The 16,068-nt window shown below is 31.7% G+C and overlaps 1 long non-coding RNA gene across 1 annotated transcript; it reads left to right on the top strand.

Annotated features, from left to right (window-relative positions):
* The first annotated feature begins 4,361 nt into the window (after positions 1-4,361).
* On the top strand, positions 4,362-11,952 carry LOC111622365. Its single transcript, XR_002756257.1, has 2 exons — positions 4,362-4,455; positions 11,032-11,952. It is a non-coding gene; the product is annotated as an uncharacterized LOC111622365 (long non-coding RNA).
* Positions 11,953-16,068: the final 4,116 nt, after the last annotated feature.

Below are 16,068 nucleotides of genomic sequence, written 5' to 3'. Positions count from 1 at the left end.
TTACTGATAACTGTCGGGATTTTAGCAACTAGTTTGGGATTCTATTTTTATATGATAAACTTCCAAGGTCCCGATAGCGACTTAGCTCAGAGATCATTGTTCTTTTTTATATTTATATGCGGAGTATCGTTATTGGGTGTGGAATCATCACACTGTGCCATTACCATATATCAAAAAATCAGACACAAAGAAGACTCGTGTTCGACTCTTCCTGTAGTCATTCCTCTGCAGCAAACACCTTGGATGCAACCTTCCACTCTGTCATCCATCGTTCCTACTGGTTTCTCCAATCGAGAATGTATGTCAGAATTGACTCTATCACCTCCCACTTACGTTGCTCAACCCGACAGATCGTCGACACCACCTCCCAGTTACGAATCCGTTGTTGCTGCTTCTAGAATTGTAAATAATGTACAAGATGTGAGGACGGACCGGAATTTCGATGGCTGAGTGCGTTATATTTATCGACAACGGAAGGGAATTCGTGTTTAATTTACGTGAAATATATTAAAATACGCCTTACTTTTAAGAAGACACAAATAAAAAGTAATAATTAATTAGAGTTATGTATTTGTGCAGAGCATAAATAACCAAGCACAATTGTCACAATATGGATTTGTTTATTTTATGTGTAGTTTACGTATTAATCGAAAGTAAAATCTGTATTAGGACAGTTGATAGAGACACGCGTTTTATGGTTTATACATTACTTAATCTGTAAATGCGTTATTGCCAGGGGTTGAACGTACGAGTAGTGGAACTTGCATAGACATATACTGAAGTTGAACACATATCATCATCTGATTTTGTGGTGGTATTGTATGTAATTGAATGAAGTATGTGTTCAGTTGAAACCATTGGCTTTATCTTAATTATAATAATTAAATATTCAATCAAGTGTAAAAGTTTTCACAAATGAATGAAAACAATATCTAAAAATCCAGTTGCTTAACTTTCCCGTCAACGACATTTAAAACTGCGTGTGGAGTTATCTATTAGGATATTTTATTAAAAAGACTTTTATGTAACTAATTACTATAAAATGGCAAAAAAAACTTAATTTTGAGGAGGAGTGAGTTTTATTAAAAATTTGTTAAGTGCTAATAACGAGTAAAGTCTTCATTAAGTTCAATCCCATTCCAGATACGATACACGACCTCTCTCTTCCCACCCCTTCGATCTTTAACCATCAAAATTTACTAGCATCAATTCCCTAGTACACAATCCTCCGTGTAAAATTTCAGATAGTTTCGATGAAAGAAACAGGTATTCTTAAGCTTCAAAGTGGGTGAACAAAATCGTGTCACACACACACGCTAACATCCAAACATACAGAAAAAACCCCCGACGTTTCGAGGTCCTTTTAGCCCAAAAATGCAAAAAACCTTGGGGAAGATTCAGTTTTTGACCAATTGCCTTTGTTATATTAAATACAGCAAGGAAAGTAAGAATTACGAAACTGAAATCATTTTTTAAAATTAAATATATATACGGAATGATGTTACAATATTTTCACGAACTCGTAAGGAAGAAAATGCAATATACAAGATATTGATCATATGTGATTATGTTTATGTTACATTATCAATTATTAGAACTTTGAATGTATATATAAAATAAACAGCAATTATTTAAATATACTTCTATCAATTATCAAAGTAAATTCAACAGATATATAGATATATGCGGGCAGTTTGATAAGTGGTAACTTTATGTACTTATATTTGAAAATAAATATAATTTATCTAAATAAGGCGATAATATTAAAGAAAGCGAGATAGATATTTGTTTGCGTGTTGTTATATTTGTAGTTGCGCTCAATGAAGCTTATAAAGCGTAATTAAATTTCTCAATAAAAGTATTTCGTTGAGAAGAGTGGCATCGAGTTATATACGTATAGTAAAACTGTGTAAACGGGAATCGCGCTGTACCCAATATTTCTTTGTTTAAAACAGGTTTTTTAACAGAAGAATTTTTTTTCTGTTTAGACAGGTTTTACTGTAATAGAATGTCTGTCCACCAAATTTATAAAGGCTACTACGAAGCCCGGACACCTCACTCTTCGATTTCGTCTCCTCGAAATTTCGTGATAAACATAACAATGGTGTAATGTTCGTCCTTACTACTTTCCTCCGGGCATATCTGCTAGTTAGAAAACAAAATTTAAATTCAAACGGTCTGCTCTTTGTGGTTATATCTAACACGTTATCTATGCCAGAATTTTTCATTCCTGGGTGCGCAAGAAAAACATCTGCAATGGCTGCCAAATAAAATTATATATCAATAATTCTTTTTAATTTAAAGATTAGTGCCACGGTATTTTAAACTGCAAATTAATAATTAAAATCTGTGATTGTGGAGCAACACCTTTCGACACTCCAATTACTGTATTTCAATTTATGGGCGTTTAGAAGCACGGGCGTCCGCAGAAAATTTTCCAAGAGGAGCAAAGTTGGAGAAAAATAATTACAACAATAAATTTTTATTCAATTATTTCATTTTGGGGGTTTCACAAGTAAATAATAAAATACATAATATATTGAAGTTTAATATGGTCGAGGGTGTAAGGTTATAGTGTAAGGTAAGGTTATCTCGATCACTTCTACGATTATAATTTGTGGAATTTTTTACTCGATCTCATAAAGGGGCAAATGCCCGGTTTTTCTCCAAAGTGGAGAAAGCTAAGAACTGATCTATAATAATATATAATAATAATAATTCAGTGATCATAGTATGACATGAGATTTCTAGGTAAAAAGTAGCTAAGTAAGTAAGTGACACAGTTCTTTTTTTTATAAAACGAACTATATCATTGGCTTGTTACCTATATGCACCCCTAAATTTCATATAATTCGAAAATAAAAATAATCACTATAAATTTACAAGGATCCACTTGGCCGAGGCATCACATTTACAAAGGCCCCAAAATCATTCGTTGCAGAGAATTTATTTCATTGCCTTTCCTGCGTTGTGTTATTATTTTTTAAAAATAATACCATTTTTAACGCCGCTTTGTTTTTACAAATTGGGGCCTTAAAAAAATAAGTGGCCCGCTCTCTCTTGGCTCCTGGGACTCACTTTTTTCATGAGATATTTTACAATTTACTCTCTACTTCATAACGTTTAGCTATTAAATATATTGTGCTATATATATATATTTTTTAAATATTATATTTAAACTTAATTAAAACTAAAAAACAAAGTTTTAGAGTGTCAGATTAACAAAAAATTTGTTCTGAAATTGTATATCAAGGATTTATCTTGTTATAAATACTATAATAATCAATAACAACCTGTAAAAAAGTAATTATTAGTCAGAAATTATATATTTTCTTTAATAAAGGCCACCTTTATAATGCGGCCATTCTTGTGGGAACATTTCTTTTTGAAATGCATTGACAAACCTCCACACAACAGCTATACCTAAGTAACGTCTATTTTTTTATGGCTGGTGCCCGTTGTATCATATAAACTGTATATAAAATTACATTTTAATAAGTAAAATCGTCTTTAAAATGATAGAATTAAGTTAAACGATTTATATGAAGATAGGACGTCCTTTTAGAAATTTAGACGATAAATAGTTTAAAAAGTACTAGGAGCTTAACGTTGATTGGTTAACGATATGGTTGTCTGAATGGTGATTGGACGAGTATTAAAAATAATATATTCACTAATAATATATCTTGTACACAGTACGAAATATTATTTACACGTAAGAGGAGAAAGTTCTAAAAATAAATAACGACTAGCATTACGAGATAAGTACAGTACAGTAAATGAACATCACAGAGAACGACATGCTCTATTTAGTGTTTCTCAACCAGTAGGTCGCAATCCCCCGAAAAACTGGAAATATATTCTTAAAGAATGGAAGATTATAACAATAACAATAACTCATTTTTAATGACATAATGTCTACACTTTTTTCTTGTACGATACAGTTCTTTCACGAGAGACCCAATAGGAACACTACAAAATAAAAAGAAAAAAATGCTATAATCTGCGCAAATAATATACCTGTTATTTGGGAATTTGATTAGCTTTAAATAAGTATTCTTCAAGCGTCTGTCTATCACGCTCTGTTTAAAAGGAACAGAAGGATACACGTAGAGCTTTTATGTAACTAAACTCTTATACACAATCAACCTAAAAATAATCATTGAAACTATTGTTAATGAATTATTTTACTCGATACTAGAAGGATATAGTTTGATGGTGTAAAACTGCTAAAATTATAATTAATTATTTAAAAATTAGCATTGTTTTTTTCTTAATAAAACTAAGTGTTATCCACACTCGACCTATGAATCACGTATTAGTTTTCATTTAGAGTTTGAAATTTTGCAACTAAATGCAATTTCCGTTTGTTATCAAACCAATAGCGTGTAATTGTTTATCACGTTGAGGGAGTCAGACAAGAGGAAGGTCATTTAAACGCTTCAAACAAATCAAGTAAGTGCATATATTATTATATTATAGTACGATCCCATTATAATCTATATAATTTAGGCTTTTACGTAGGATATTCTAATTTTACAATACAATAATCTCTAGTAGCTATTTGTAAAACGAAACTTGGATTGATGCCCATTTGTAGCAGGCTACAACAAACGATTCGCTCTAAAATACATACAAATTTCTTTAAAAAATTAATTCTAAACTTCAAATTCTATCGAAAAATTCACTAGATTTTAAATTAAAATTTAATTTTAAAGCAAAAAAAAAATTTTTTTTAACGTTGCGTAAGTTGCTTGCCTGCAATCTTTGTGCGCTGCATACAATCTTATCGAAGAGGACATAGGTGTTTTTGATATAAAAATGATAAATTAATGTTTTTTATTCTTTAACTCACCAAAATGTATAGATTTATTGTGTAATTACCAGCTGATTTGGCGGAAACTTGACTCGTGATGCCTCTAGTAGGAAGCATTAACATTACAGTTGGAGGTTGCAATGCTTCAAGGACATGCACGTAGACAGCAATGTAAACCATAAATTTACATTAAAAAAATTAATAAAATGCATATGACTGTTTCAAGAAGTGTTTATTTCAAGAATATTTACCAAACTTGCGATATAAAATACGTTAATTCGAAAGGAATTTATCATTTATTACATAAAGAGTAAATTCGACGTAGTCCTTGACCAGAAAAATTCCCTAAAATGATTAACCCCACGTTAATCAATTAACCTATAGATTTGTATGCGTAATCGTTAAGGGAATGGCGTTAAATTCTGACACTAACTTGGTTAAAATTCATTTAGCAAAGAGTCATTTGGAGTAAGAAATATAATAAATTAGTGTAAGATTGATTAATAAGAGGATAATTATTAAATTAACGCTTTAAAATTGTTTTTTTTATCAATATAATGAATCGGGATATCAGTTGGGAAGAAATTAAAGATCTATTTTTTGTTTTAATCGTTAACAAATCGTAATTTTTTTCTGATTTGAAGCTTGTCGACGTGATAACACTTGCTGATAACATGCAGAAATGTCCCAAAATCAGAATAAATGTCTGATTTTATACATCATTAACAGGTAAATTAGCATATTTTGTCAGCAAAGGATTTTATATAAGTGATTTTAATGCCTAAAAATCGCTTAAAATAAATAAATTTGTGCTATAATTAAGATAATTAAGATTATCTTTATTTGTGATTAGAAATTATCATTAAAATAGCTAAATGGCTTAAATTATCAGTTAAAGTACCTAATTTGGTATTCTGTAAATGTGACAGCGAACAAATGTACAAAGTACTATAATTTATATAGTTACCTTGTACCAAAAAACATCAGGGTCTTTAAAATGTAAATGTAAAGACACACGCACAAAGCCTTCAAAGTTAAAATACAATAGATCCTCGCTTTACGACGGCTGGTTTTAGAACCTCTGCTTATACTACTAGCATAATTTGTCTGTTATACATGTTTAAAACGCAATATTTAAGAGTCATATTTACTGTCCAGCTTACTTTGACATTATATAAATCAAACCTTTCGCTTTCTTAAATGTGATCTCAATTTACAACAACAAAATTATGTGAAATATTAGATTCGCTTTACGACGATTTTCCAGAAATCTGTTAAGTCATAGAGTTCTACCATTCATAGTTATGGATTAATTAAGAAATTTAATTAATGTTATGGAAATATTTTACAAATATTGAACCCAATTTATTTAATATCGTTGCATTCTTTCAATATTGACTCATACCAGTCACGAATTTACCTTTAGTTATGTAAAAAAACTTGTATAAAATGCGGGTGTAAAAATGTGTTATACAGGTTTAGCCGTGGATCAAAACGGTATGTACTCTCTAAAATATTTCATTATTTAAATAAATGTGTTTTATACAGTCAAATCTTCAATAACGACCACGTTATCAGTAGCCATCAACTTCATTAGAAATAATGTGCAGTAATTGTTTCTAGACACGACATTACGTGACTGTACCCGAAATTCTGTAAAAAAAATTTTATATAACCGCGATCTTTAACGTTTAAAAGTTTTAAAATTTTCTACTTAAATAAGTAGAACTTTTCGTTTTCAGAAAGCCGTCGTAAAGCGAGCCATTATATTTTCCATAAGGTCAGTGTGATAAATGAAGGTTAGGTTCTTGAAAATATAAATTTAAAAACTAATAGTAATATATAAGGGAAAGATTTTCTCTGTTTATGTATTATAGAAGATTATATTTAGAAAATTTCGCTTGTTGATGGAGTAAACTGCGAGCTGAATCAGAAATTATTGGTTAGATTTCTTCACCGCATCTGGCATTTCCTATAAAACTGTTTATCACAGATTTTCAGATTATAATTTTGCTTCGGAATCATTTAATGATTTAAGAATGTTGCATTCATTCATACTATTTCACACGTGAGTACTTTAATTTCACGCTTTCTCCAGGAATTTCATATTTGCCATCCGATTGTTACTAATAGTCCGGTAAATAAGGTGACTCGGACAATTGACCACGCAACAAACTGACAGATCATAAAGTCCGGCTCTACAATAATTGATGCGCCATTATCCTGAAATATTACTAAAAGACGGTCTGGCGGGTGGTGGTAAGATGTCAGGTGTTAGCTCGTAGACCCCCAGATACCAAGCCCGAATCTGACGTATCGTGACACGACAAAGGGAGTGCATTTCAAAAACTCGATATTACGAGAATAAAAAGTTTCTATTTCGTCGATGTCACTACGAAATATCGCAGGTATATTTGCTCGACTGTTACCGTATTTTGCCGTGTATAATGAGCACCCAAGCTTTCAGCAAAAATTCTTATGTTTTAATTTTTTAATTCAAAGTTTTATTTGTTTATATTTAGGCACTTATTTTTTTGTATAAAAAGGAATTTTAGGTTTTATTTTTTAACATACGATCGAAGAAATTTTATTTACCGATAACAGATTTACGATATAGAAAGCCAAGATTTGTCGTTACTGATTTGTAGATCTACTTTTAACCCACAAGCATATATATAAGAATAAAAACCATTTACATACATACGGAATTGGTACTACCTACCAGTGGCGTGCCGTGAAATTTGACGATAGGGAAGCTGCGTTTCTGGAAGAAGCCGACATCCAGGGGCAATCGGTCAATCGCGCGTCAGCGACGGTCTAGGGTCCATTCGTATTGTTTATTCGATAAGCCAGTAAAAACCGTAGATTTCTCTAAATGCATTTTTAATATCGCAATTACATTTCGAATCGATAGCCACTATATAAGGGCTACAATTAAAAATAAAATAATAAAAACTTACTCGGCGAAATAAAATATGTGGTGGACCTACCGGTACAGAATATTTTTCAATTGTACAAATATACTTTTAAAGAAAATTATAATTAAATATAGCTTTGCGAAGAAACGTACATAAAAATATAAAATATTCTTTACTTTTTACATCTTAAAACAATGCACTTAGACAAATTGCTCCCTACGAGTGGCCAATGGATGAAATCGAAGACGGTTGCGGAGCGCGCATACGCGCCGACTGCCAAATCCCCGGGGTGCCGATACCGGTAAATGTCAAATACCTCTTTCGTCGCATCATTAGTATATGTCAAAAGACGCGAAAGATTTGCGAAAGACGCGTTGTAGATTTTAAACGTTTCTCACCATAGCTGTAAAAATCTAAATACGTTAAACTTAATAGTCATTTGTTTTCTAACTGATTTGTTTTAGGACCGAGTGTCCTCAGAAATTTTCAAAATTTACAACTTTTCGGCCACTCTCGTCGAACTGGAAAAATTTTTGTCTTTATTACATTAATAATACGAAGAAATCAGTCTCCACTGTACTCGGCTAGAGATTGGGTCGGTTAAGCTTTTAAGTAATATTCCGGCTCTTTCAGCAGGGTTTTGTTTACGTCCCCAATTCCTAATCGCTTAATTATTTAACTACTTCTTAAGTAGAAATACAGTAGACCCCCCTATAACGCTTAGATACGTTCCACGCTAACCGAAAATTACGTTGTAGGAATGAGCCAATCGCAGCCCGATAGGTGGGAACTTTACGGACTAAGGCTGTTCGAAAGGTTTTCTTCTATAAAATTAACCGATTCTAGACTAATTCCACTCAACATTTCCAAAATACGTATAATTTTTTGGGAATAATCTGTATAAACTATGCTATAAACAAAAAATTGTAGGATTACTTACACCGTTCGACTACGCCGTTGCTTAAAGCTGGTTTTCATCGCGGAACAGCACGCGAAACGACGGCCGCAATTTCTGATAACGAATTTTTGGCGGAAAAATAACTTGACCTTTGGAGACATCATTAATATAAATAATTTTTATGGACGTTGAATAAGAAGTGTTTCTTTCACAAGAAATGTATAAAATTAGTGCTGTATTAGACTTACGGTACCTAATTTACATACTGTGCAGACGATAATAAACTCAACTTACTAGCCTAAAATCTCCGTAGCGTGTTGCCAGGCGGCAGAAAGCATATATATAATTATAATAAAGTTACAATAAATTAAGTTAATATATAATTATATATACAGTACCTAATTTATATATAATTAATATATAATTATATGTACAGTACCTAATTTATATATAATTTATATATAATACTAAACAGACGATAGCAAACTCAATTTAGCCGCTCCGTAGCGTGGCGCAGGGTCGGAGGAAAGTAGTTCGGCTGCTCATCCACTATTGGTCCAGACTCTATCAATCTTGTCGCGAAACGACGTTATAGGAGGTACGTTATACGAAAGTTGCTACAATTTTTTCGCTACGTTCTAGGAATTGTCGTTATAGGAACGTACGTTATAGGGGGGTCGACTGTACTTTGTACTCGAATATTCGTAGTCTTGGGAAAAAATGGAAAGACAAATTTTTATGACAAACGGACACATAAATCGTAAATTTAAAGAAAATAAATTCTAGAGCTTTTTCTGTACCTGGTGCATCTCTCTCATTCGTTAAAGTTAGTTGTAAATGATGCTACCAAAGTAACAGTTAATTTTTTAACATTATACAAGAATTGTACACGTTTTTTTTTCTACATCCCCTTAAAGACGGAATATACGAAATCGTGATATCACTGGTTTAACATCGAAATCCGCGAGTAATATAAAATCGGAGAGCGGAATAAATATATCAAATATTTTAATGGATTTTTTTAACTCCCGTCAAGTATACAGAACTATCGTAAAAACGTACCGGTAAATTCTTATCGGTTAAGTTATAAATCTACTCGCGATTCGCCTAATCGGGCGAGGGAGGCCAAATAACGGCCCGGAACCGGTCCCGGATAGAATTGGATGCGTTACACGCGTAGCATCCACCCCAGGTCGTAGGCTTCCGCTGGCTAAACCGGGTGAGGTCGTTGCTCCGTAAAGCGCGTGCTCAAATCTGGCTTTTTGGATGCCGACGATACGGCGCTTCCACTCCGCCACTAATATTCGAATATACAATAGCGATCTTTTTTTTTTCCACGTATAGTATAGAAATTTGTAATAAGATACGTAATGCGGTTATAATAAAATACTGCGCGATTATTTTCATATAATTAAAACTAATATGTATGTATTTTTTATAAAATACGAGGGAAGCGGCGCATCCACCGCTTCCAATGACGGCACGCCACTGATGCGCATTTTATTTTCCACGCATACATTTTGGCAAAAAGTGCGCACTATACGCTGCAAAATACGGTAATTTTAATTTATTTCAATATACTAGACATAACTGTATAATCGTTTTAGTACAATACGACCTAAAATAATGCTTAGCTTACATAAATCTTTGTAACGTCGGGTTCTGGCCTGATAATATCTAAGAGTCTATAGTTGGCTATGTCGTGAGGGGATCCTTCTCCGGTCCACCATTACTTACCATGGGTATTATGGGTAACGTTTTCTAAATCTCTCAACCACGCTGTAAATTTTATTGTAAGGACAAAAGGAACACCTATTCCACTTCCAGAAGGTCCAATCTTCACCATTAATTCGTGTTATTCGGAAGCGCACCTGCATGTTGCGTAAGGTTATAAATTCGGCACACAAGAGCAAAAATATATACGAATACATTTAGATAGATGTTTTTGTTGAAACAGAAATAAAAGCAAAAATCTGAAACTTTATATTTTAGCCCTGACTAGAAGTTATAAAAAGTCGCTGGTTCCCATCTTTGCCTATAGTTCGATTGTGCTTCCCATTAATAAATTAATCAATAAGATTAGTATTATAAAGCAAAATGTAAACTTGTGTGGGATTTTCCAGGGTTTGTTAGGCAACATGAATATGAATAAAAAAAAAAGGTGTCGCATACATAATTACTAGGCAAACTGTGATTATTCGTAATATTTATATTTATAAACAAATTTGCATCGTATATTAATTGGCACGAAATAAAACAAATATTTTAACAGTTTGCTTTATAATTCCATCAACAGTTCGAACGAAAGTAGGTGTACGTAACGGAATAAACAACGTAACATTATGCCATAAATTAATTAATAAAATGACTAAGACATATTAATCTTTAATTTGTTACAGGAGGATAATCAATCTTGAAGATCCACAGTAGTGATATTAATGATCGAATTAAATACCAGACGGACAGAACTTTATCAGTATTCTTATCCGAAACGAGTATGCGTCTTAGGCATGCTCTTTATATTCTTGGGATTAGGAATGACGATTTCTGCATATAATCATACACAAAGTAGAAACAATTCTCTTCGATCGGTCGGTCCCATATTACTAACTTTGGGTGCCACAATGACGTTAATTGCCGTCATTTCGTACTTGTGTCTGAAGAGTAAGGAAAACCAACGACACGATTTATCACGCGTTGTCGTGGATCCGAGATCGAGTATTCGCCCTTCCGGTGCATTGCCACCACCTTACACGTCTATTTCTTACAACGATTCGGCTCGAATTCCACAAGATGATCCCCCGCCATCTTACGAATCCGTGTGTCAAACTTACCAATCGAGGAACGATGCACTCGGTCCCAGTGCACCGGCGATAAATTATAATCCTCGGCAAGATAAACGCACCGTTTCTTCTAATAATTATTACTAGAAGGAATGGGATCATCTCGCTGTTCGATCCAGCAAAAATCTACGTGGTGTAACTATTTTGTGATAATTCCTTCAACTGAAATTGTCGAATCGTATTTTTTCTGTAAAAATTATCTTCTTTGTATATAATATAAAATAAGTATATATATATTGCTAGTTAAATTTATGAATATTTTCAGTTTTGTTCCATATTATTACTTTGTGGCATCAATTTAAAATATTCTGTAAATAAAAATATGAGTATGTGAATAAATAAAAAGACATGTATATACGTGCGATGAAAAAAGAAAGTGAAGATTGTTTATGAGCTTAAAAAGATCATCTTGTCCGTAACAAGATACTCAAAAAAATGTTCATTTAGATAAAAATTTTAATAAATATTTTTAAAAAATTGCTGTCTTCTGAAATAATAAGTAAAAAATAAATTTATAAATCGATGTATACACACTTTACAATGCTCTCTTAGTGATGCTCCTATGAAGATCAGTCAATAGACCTCCGTGCCTGACTTACAGGCATCTGTCATTTAACTCGTCACCGAAAACAAGCTGTCCAGTTAATTACACGTATAGAATGAGATGATCATTTAATAGACTTCATCCTTCACGAAATTTTCGATCAGACAAGAGGGAGGTTTTAAGTTATTATTATATGAACTTAACTGATTTATATCGTGAAAAAAGTCTCCTTAAATTAAACTAATTTACACCTTTTTGTGAATGACAAAGTAAAATAAATTATTCGTATTGTCATATAATTATAAGAGTATAATTATGAATTATATAACATAATAATAGAAGCGATAATGTTGATACAAACTTACTTTAAGTAAACTAAAAATATATCCAAATAATTAACACAAAATTGCTAAACATTCAGAATTATTAACAATTTAATTCGATACAAAAATTTAGAAATTATTATGTCAAATATACAATTAATAATAATTTTCTTTATTAAAGTTCAGCACAAAATTCATAAATAAAATTGTAAGTAATTCGAATCGTCGTCATCATCATACATTGTCAATAAATTGATGGATGAAGATTTCTTCTAATCTTTTCCAGTTTTCCCCGTCCAAGACTTTGTTTTTGCAATTTACCTTAATCATTTTCCTCATTTCGTCACTCCATATCGCTCCATCGTACTCGGAATCTTCGCTTTTGCCGTTTGATCCGTCCTGGGTAGATCCACGAATTCTCTGAATAATAATCTCAATAAATTTAATTATATTTTAATACTTCCAACAGAAAGTTATTTTTAACTTTTAAATATATTATTAACGTCCTTTTAACGAGTTGAACTTTAAAACGATGATTATAATAAATAACAATCAACTTATCTATATGATTAATATAATCATACATAAACAATTTATTTGAGTAATTCCATGTTTTGAAGTAGAGTGAATCATTGTAAATATAAATATTACGCTTATACTTTATACTGCGATATCTACCGTAACAAATATAAAAAGTGACATTAATTTCTGCTTATAACAATAAAGACGAACAAATTAAGAACATAATTTGACGAGCTCCTCTTCTTAAAACTCGTGAACTCTCGAACTTGCGGTTATGTTTCTTTAAAAGAGGCATTTAAACACATAAATTAGATTATATTTCTAGATTTTGGCTCCTATTCGAATACATATCATCAATTTCGTCCGTTAATCGGCCCGCTCAAAGAGCTCTGAATGATCCCTCGCAGGAGTTAAATTAATTAGCTCATTCTAAATGACCATATTGTAAGATCTAATGAAATCCTTACAAAATTTACTCTGGCAAAGAGGCAACCTTTTAAAGATTCGGCTCTGGCACGAATATCATTCAAAATGAGAAAGGATTGGGTACGAGATCCGAATCCGAGGGTACACCATAGTGCTACATAATATCCAGAATATAATAGAGACGTATTCGGGAAGGAAGACGTGCCTATTATTTTAGATTTACGTACAAAACGATCTTAGATTTAAACCTAATGTCGGAGACACAACTAAAATTCAATCGAGTAGGCTATAGTTACGGTGACCATATTTTTTGGGGGAAAATAAAGGATATATCGAAGAAAATTAAAAAATCTTATAAAATTCATAAGTTTATAACATTTATTACACATGCGTACACATTGTAAAAATTCAAATAACATTAATTTTGATACTTTTCAGTAGAATTAATTTCTTTAATAGCACTGGTTCACGCTTTAAAAAGTCATAAAATTCTATACAGTTCATTTGAAAGTTGTATTTGACAGAAATAATGTGCTTACTTTTAACTGGGTTTTTTCATTCGTCCACATATTATTCACCAATGAAAATATTCGTTCNGATTGTTTATGAGCTTAAAAAGATCATCTTGTCCGTAACAAGATACTCAAAAAAATGTTCATTTAGATAAAAATTTTAATAAATATTTTTAAGAAATTGCTGTCTTCTGAAATAATAAGTAAAAAATAAATTTATAAATCGATGTTTACACACTTTACAATGCTCTCTTAGTGATGCTCCTATGAAGATCAGTCAATAGACCTCCGTGCCTGACTTACAGGCATCTGTCATTTAACTCGTCACCGAAAACAAGCTGTCCAGTTAATTACACGTATAGAATGAGATGATCATTTAATGGACTTCATCCTTCACGAAATTTTCGATCAGACAAGAGGGAGGTTTTAAGTTATTATTATATGAACTTAACTGATTTATATCGTGAAAAAAGTCTCCTTAAATTAAACTAATTTACACCTTTTTGTGAATGACAAAGTAAAATAAATTATTCGTATTGTCATATAATTATAAGAGTATAATTATGAATTATATAACATAATAATAGAAGCGATAATGTTGATACAAACTTACTTTAAGTAAACTAAAAATATATCCAAATAATTAACACAAAATTGCTAAACATTCAGAATTATTAACAATTTAATTCGGTACAAAAATTTAGAAATTATTATGTCAAATATACAATTAATAATAATTTTCTTTATTAAAGTTCAGCACAAAATTCATAAATAAAATTGTAAGTAATTCGAATCGTCGTCATCATCATACATTGTCAATAAATTGATGGATGAAGATTTCTTCTAATCTTTTCCAGTTTTCCCCGTCCAAGACTTTGTTTTTGCAATTTACCTTAATCATTTTCCTCATTTCGTCACTCCATATCGCTCCATCGTACTCGGAATCTTCGCTTTTGCCGTTTGATCCGTCCTGGGTAGATCCACGAATTCTCTGAATAATAATCTCAATAAATTTAATTATATTTTAATACTTCCAACAGAAAGTTATTTTTAACTTTTAAATATATTATTAACGTCCTTTTAACGAGTTGAACTTTAAAACGATGATTATAATAAATAACAATCAACTTATCTATATGATTAATATAATCATACATAAACAATTTATTTGAGTAATTCCATGTTTTGAAGTAGAGTGAATCATTGTAAATATAAATATTACGCTTATACTTTATACTGCGATATCTACCGTAACAAATATAAAAAGTGACATTAATTTCTGCTTATAACAATAAAGACGAACAAATTAAGAACATAATTTGACGAGCTCCTCTTCTTAAAACTCGTGAACTCTCGAACTTGCGGTTATGTTTCTTTAAAAGAGGCATTTAAACACATAAATTAGATTATATTTCTAGATTTTGGCTCCTATTCGAATACATATCATCAATTTCGTCCGTTAATCGGCCCGCTCAAAGAGCTCTGAATGATCCCTCGCAGGAGTTAAATTAATTAGCTCATTCTAAATGACCATATTGTAAGATCTAATGAAATCCTTACAAAATTTACTCTGGCAAAGAGGCAACCTTTTAAAGATTCGGCTCTGGCACGAATATCATTCAAAATGAGAAAGGATTGGGTACGAGATCCGAATCCGAGGGTACACCATAGTGCTACATAATATCCAGAATATAATAGAGACGTATTCGGGAAGGAAGACGTGCCTATTATTTTAGATTTACGTACAAAACGATCTTAGATTTAAACCTAATGTCGGAGACACAACTAAAATTCAATCGAGTAGGCTATAGTTACGGTGACCATATTTTTTGGGGGAAAATAAAGGATATATCGAAGAAAATTAAAAAATCTTATAAAATTCATAAGTTTATAACATTTATTACACATGCGTACACATTGTAAAAATTCAAATAACATTAATTTTGATACTTTTCAGTAGAATTAATTTCTTTAATAGCACTGGTTCACGCTTTAAAAAGTCATAAAATTCTATACAGTTCATTTGAAAGTTGTATTTGACAGAAATAATGTGCTTACTTTTAACTGGGTTTTTTCATTCGTCCACATATTATTCACCAATGAAAATATTCGTTCGACGATGCATTAGATCCAGGGAGACAAAGAAAATTCTACGATTTTACAAATGTTTTTGAAAGCAATTTTTTGCTGTAAAATGTTCAAAAATCTCAACCCACTTTTGATGGCAGGGCTTGTTATTCTGTCGCCATTCGTCGATCTTTTCGTT

This window comes from Centruroides sculpturatus, unplaced genomic scaffold (assembly GCF_000671375.1).
Source record: "Centruroides sculpturatus isolate CEXI.00-Female unplaced genomic scaffold, Cexi_2.0 scaffold7, whole genome shotgun sequence".
NCBI lineage: Eukaryota > Metazoa > Arthropoda > Arachnida > Scorpiones > Buthidae > Centruroides > Centruroides sculpturatus.
The sequence above is the reverse complement of the archived record's forward strand: the minus strand, read 5'-3'. Positions and strand labels throughout refer to the sequence as shown.